Source organism: Tetrao urogallus (genome assembly GCF_951394365.1).
Source record: "Tetrao urogallus genome assembly, chromosome: 7".
NCBI classification, from domain to species: Eukaryota; Metazoa; Chordata; class Aves; order Galliformes; family Phasianidae; genus Tetrao; species Tetrao urogallus.
The window spans coordinates 20731222-20737221 of NC_136820.1; positions in this window are offsets into that span (position 1 = coordinate 20731222).

The window sequence follows — 6000 nt, forward strand, 5'->3', positions numbered from 1 at the left end:
TGCACATGACTTTTTCCAGCTTTGATCTGGGAAGCTTGGTTTTGCAAACGCTTAGATACAAGCTGAAATACAGAAAGATGTAAAGATACAATAAGAGTTCAGGGCAAAATCAAATAGTCTTTATCAATTATATAAACTCAAAGACAATTTTAGTCATGGTAAATCTGCTGGAGGCCTAGGCTTGCACATCACCTGAGTGCAGGCTTATATATACATTCTTTAACACATCATAACATTTTTGCTGGTGTGTGAGGTACTGTGATCCCTTTTGGTGTGCAGGTTTGTTCCTTAGAACTCTTAGGATTGATCTTGGCATCTTTTCTTTCTTTATCCTTAATGAAAAACATCAAGAAATTAGTTTTTTTCTTTAGTATTTCTGCATTTGGTAAATAGAAACTGCCTTTTTTTTCTACTCTAATCAAGTATATAAATTACCTCCCAGCTAAGCATTGTACAAAATCAATTAATGAGTAATTATCTTTTAACTAATAGTACTGTCTCTTAAATGCGTAAGACTGGGACAAGAAAGGCTATGATATTTAAAGTAGTGATCAATTTCCACAGCACTACCTAGAAATTCAAAAGTATGGTTCAGCTCCTTCATAGTCTGGACAGGTCTGTAACGCTCTGAGTGCCCAGGGATTGATGTGGTTTAGCTTACTGGGTTCTCAGATTATACCTAGTCCTCAGTCACAATTCTTTTCTATTCAAACTTTGGAGATTTTTTCAATTAATCCTTTTTAACACTAAAAGCATCTATAAAACTCTCTGCGCTCTGTTAAGTCATAGAAAATATGAATGTGAAACAAGTAAGGGAATTTCTTTATTTCTCTTTGTGAAGAACACAGATCTCCCAGTTTCAGTTCAGTGTGGGTTAGTGAAACCTTCTCCTTCACATTTGAGGAAGGATGTCACCTTGAGTAAGTCACAAATGTCAGGTCTCTTGCTAAATGGAAGGCTAAGGAGCAGTGTATAAAGCTGCAGTCTCTCCATGGAAGAAGTAGGTGATTGAAGCTGGAAAAAGTCATGTGGCATAGTGTGAAATGCTTGATGCTGGAGGACGCCTCTGGTTAGCCTCATCCTCTGTGTGCTTCCAGAATCTGGTTTGGTTCAGAAAATGTCTTTTTTGGGGGCGACATATCCAACACGAACTGTTTCTCTAGCTCTACAGAGCTCTCCCATATTGATGCCACCCTGGGATCTCATTATCCACCCATGGCTGAGCGCAGTGCTGCACCAAGGCAGGTGACAAGCTAATACAATAGATTTCAGAGTCCATATTCTCAAAAAACAGGGCAGCGAGTCCACAGACAGCTCCATCAGCAGAGTCATTACAGTGAGGTACCTAACTGATTCTGGGAAACTATATTCAAATATTTAAACAAGACTCTTACATCCGTAATGACTGCAAAAATCCCTACAATGAACCACTACCCATTTGTAATCACCAGCTATAAGCCAGGGTTTTCAACTCAGGCTTTTTTCTTATTTGCCTTGTTATTACAAAATTGGGCAGAGATCATTAATATAATGCACACACAAAAAAACCTGTATCTTGTAGAGAGCAATCTGTACTTTCCTTCTTCCTTTCTGGGTTTATTAGCAATAACGCTAAGCAATTTCATATTAAGGCAGAATGAGGAGTAATTGAATACATTTTCTCTCATGTTGTATTTTGTTTCATATAGCAAAAATACAAAAACAGGTCTTCATTGAATAAAAAACAAGCAGCACTTCATTAACATCTTAAAACCACTGCCAGCCATAGAGGCACATGTGCATCTGCCCAAATTCTCTGATTTATTTTCCTCCTCATAGCTCAGACACCCACATAGTTAAGAAATAGCTTGGAAAAACAGATATGCTTGCAAAACATCTCCTCTCTCAGGACGGAGAGCTGTTTACACAACAGCAATGTTTATCCAACAAAGTTCTGTGGTCGTACTTCAGTACGACCTGTGGTGCACGAGTGACTGCATCCTGCCATCTACCTGCAGGATGGGTGAAGGCAGAGCTGTGGTCCTGCTGCTGCAGGAACCTACTTGCTCTCACACCTTTAGACGCTGGGTGTCACCTCTAAAGTACCCTCAGTGCTTCCTGATGGGCTTTACAGGCAGCCTGCAGGAGCAGAGGCAAAGTGGGTTTAGGTTTTTTACATTGCTCCCAGCCTTGGCCTAACCAGTCTCCATGTTCTCTCAGGGAGGCCCATAGAGTGGAAGGCTATACAGTGGGCACCGCAAGTTCCCTGAATGCTCTCTTCCCTGGACAAAACAAATTCTTAATGACAACAATTGGGCTCCAAGGTCGAAACTTGCAGCCTGCAAACTCTTCATTTTGCTCAACAGTATCTGCAGGGCAGATGTGTTTGCATATAACAATACCAGAACATATTTCCAGTGAGTGTTCATGAGCTGTCTGCTGGATGGTAGCCCAGTGTGCATTCAGGTTCAGCTCAAATAAAGGAAAGAGATGGGGTGCTTCAAGCACATCCACAGCAAATGCACCTATGGCCAAAGCCTCAGCACAAGAAAAGGGAACAAACACAGGAGTTTCACTCTAATCAATGTGTTTTCATTGGGAGCCATCTACACCAGTCTTACCTGTTCCCCACCTGCTTATTTGATGGCACTCACATGGCTGGAGTGCCAAACCCTTCAGTCCAATCAACATCTCTGGAGCTTGGTCCAAGTCTGACAGCACATCCAGGTCATCCTTCCTGGAGAGCACGGAAGTGTGGGTGCTGCTTCCCTCCAACCGCCAGACAAAGCAGCTCATGTGTGGGAAAGGAAAAATGGTGCTTACCAGGGCCGCAGTGACTTGTTTTTCAATCCTGATGGCTCGAGAAGTGAGGATCTGTGCCTGAAAATCTGAGAGAAGGTAGGCTGTGTTAGTGTGTGGATGAACAGCAAATAAGACACCTTCCCCCTGTACCATCCCCCTGGCTGGCACTGAGTGTCTTTAGTAAAGAACACAATGATCTGCAAGGGAGCCTCAGATAGCCAAACGAGATGTGTGACGTATGTGCATGTTTCTCAGCTATCTCTTTTGACAGCTTTTCACTTCTTGTCTGTGTACTCTTTTTGATCTCTCTCACCATTAGCTGCATAATTATGCATAATTTCACTTTACACTTTAAGGAAATATTTCTCACGTATGTCCTATTGACTCTGTGGATAAACAACAGAAGAATTTATATTTAGTATCAGTGCACTGAGAGAGTAACTGAATTCTTACACAGATGATTTGTATAGAACAAGTATCCCGGATAAAACTCTATTCTTGAAATTATTTAAACACGAGCACATTAGCATACTAGTATGTTGCAATATAGTACATTTGGCAGTAAAACGTTCTAGTAGGCTGATAATAAAAAATAAATTAGCATAATGTAGCCATTCTAATTTAATAATTTTCAGCTTTCTATGATATACACCAGAGCAAGCGAGCTTCATTTGTTGCTTACACATATGCATTTTATACGTATAAATATATTTGACGTGAGTTTATATGCACCACTATGCTCTTGCCTAAGGATTCATATATCAAATCTATTCAAATTACATCTGGCTTAAAAAAAAAAAAAATCCCTGCTGGGATATTCAGCAACTAAATGAGTTCATTCAGAACTATTAGTGATCATTTTCAAATGGGAGTTACAGAATGAAGGGAATATGCATATTTTGTGTGATTAATCGAATCATTTTATCTACCAGTCCTTCTTAGAATAGCTAATTGGTTTTTCAGCCTCTGTGCATGGTAGATCTTGGTTAGCTGTGAATTAACAAAGGGCAACTCACAGACCCTGTGCAGTCAGACATCATTATATTCAATCAGACCAGCCAGTTTCCAGGGTAAATTACGAATCCATTGAATACTTCTGTTTGTTGTGACAGTCAGGGAGCTTGTACGTTTGACCCAAGTGGAACCTTGCTTCCTTTCTGGCACTAAGAGATAAAAACTGAATTGAATTCCTTGATTGATGGTGTCTTTTAGAAAAACTACCATCTCCCTTTTTGTTTGGAAAAGTCATTCATTTATTTTTTCGGCTTAAAGTGAGAAAAAACACATGCTTAATAAAGCCTGTCAGAATCAACCTACATCTCAAAAAGAAAGGGCAAAAATAGCCTTAGCTATTTGAAATATTTTAAAAACAGTGTTGCTCTCATAATCTTCTTAAAACTTGGTGTCAAGCGAGGTAGGTCAGGAATGGTTTCTGGCATGGAGCAGGCACATCTGCCTGCCAAAGTATGTGAAGTCAGACCCTCCATTTTCAGGTACAAGTATCCAGGCACTGTGGCACAAGTCAGTTAGTGGGATTGTCTGTGTTTGATCTCTTTTCCAAGAGCAGATGAGCTGAGAAAATGAAAACTTCCTTTACAATAGTGTTGCAGGCGAATGTGAGACAGGATGTGATGCGTCAGGACCTCCCAGCTCTATGATTGATGTGTGGCACATGCTTTAGGGGCGTAGATGAGGCACATAAGGAATATAAGGTATATAAGCTAGAGTTCACGTGTAATAAACACCATTTTGCTGTTCACCATATTGGTGTATACGTGCAGTTATTTGGTCCTGACCTGGTTAGGATTAGTAGTGTATATTGCAACACAATAGTTCAAGTCAGTTGCACACTTCTTCTTTCCCTCTTTCTTCTCTTCCCTTTCTTTCCCTACTTTCCTCTCCCTAGAGAAAAGACATGAGGAGGAGGAAGGCAATGCAAAGAAGGCAATCTCTGACCAAGAAATGACAGAAGCCTTCTGTTTGCAATGCTAACTTTTGAATAAAAGTAAGAGTAATCATGTTAAAAGTCAGTCACTTGTTCCTCAAGTATCCACTATATTTTTCAACCTCTGTTTAAAATATTTACAGCCATTTTAACACAGGTAGACACCTAAATCAACCACTCACATTCAACTCAGTGGAGTCTGCGCTCCAGGAGCTTTGTCCATACAGTGACCACAGGCTTCTTACATGCTCCATGGAAAAAGGTAGACACATACCTGCAAGTGGTCATGGACATCTAAACTAAAGGACTGTTTCTCTCTACTGACCTTATAAAGAAAAAAACGCAGAAATTCAATACCTGCTTTCTCTTGACATCCAAACTGAGTCTTCTGTAGAAAGGCTAGAAAGAGAACTTCTGCTGTTTGTGCTGAGCAGTAACGGCAGTTTCCTGGTAGAATGTCCGTCAAGAAATGGAAAATCCTCTTTGGCCACGTTTCCCACAACCTCATTGCATTACCTGGTTAGGCTACATTAGTTCATCACTGCTTAAATCAGGAAAGAACCAGAATTGCCCATCCCAGTTTGTGCTCTACTACCTGCTAGGTCAGAGTCAGGTTCCCATGTGTACTCAGACAGAAGTCTTCACCTTCTGCCTACCTGCCCAGTGTCAATAGGAGAGAGGAACGTGGTGATACCATGAGCTTCTCACTTGGACCGAGAAATCTTCTATGGAGGTAGAGTGACAGCATCTGGGTTTACCAAAGGGTGGTCTCTCTAATCCTTGCCCAGAGAAAGTAGAAGAAGAGGTGCCCTTTTAAGGTGCAGTCACTGCCCTGAATTTCATAGAACTTTCATCTGACCAAGAGAAAGTAAGTTGACTTCAGCTAAAATTAGCCTTGAGGTTGCCGTCCCTGAACTTCAGGAAAAATTTAAGAAAACTGGACCACTTGCATCATTATGCCAATAAAATGATACTTCTCTCTCTTTCACCCTTTTTGTTGAGGCATGTTGAGCCACCTATGACCAGGGCAACATCTGCCAGGGATTTTTACATGTTTAAGTTTCTTCAGAGCCTATCTTCTCACTGTAGGCCAGGAAAAGCCACTGTGTTAATAACAGAAATTATTGGCTCTAATAAGAATGAATTATGGCCCAAAGCCAGATTCAACTGTTTCCCAGAGACGGGATGGCCCCGTTAAATGGGAGGTAGCCTAGGATTTACATGTCACCACAAGCCTCCTCTGTGCACATCAGCAAGATGTTTGAGCCAAATCA